This window comes from Arachis duranensis, chromosome 4 (assembly GCF_000817695.3).
Source record: "Arachis duranensis cultivar V14167 chromosome 4, aradu.V14167.gnm2.J7QH, whole genome shotgun sequence".
Classification (NCBI taxonomy): domain Eukaryota; kingdom Viridiplantae; phylum Streptophyta; class Magnoliopsida; order Fabales; family Fabaceae; genus Arachis; species Arachis duranensis.
The window spans coordinates 87,339,579-87,339,813 of NC_029775.3; positions in this window are offsets into that span (position 1 = coordinate 87,339,579).

The following is a 235-nucleotide window of genomic DNA, read 5'->3' on the forward strand; positions in this document are numbered from 1 at the left end:
CTAACTACCCATTTCTCACTTTTTCACATACTCATGCAATTTCTTTTCATTTCGCAACACTTATGCATTGATCTTTATTGAGCTTCACTTTGTTTTGGGGCATTTTGTCCCTTTTATTGCTTTTTTCCTTTCTTTTTCTATATACATTTTTTCTTTTCTTTCCTTCTCTTTTGTTTTTCTCATTTTTTTTCTTTCTATATACAAAAACCTCAATGCATAAGATTTTACATTTGAT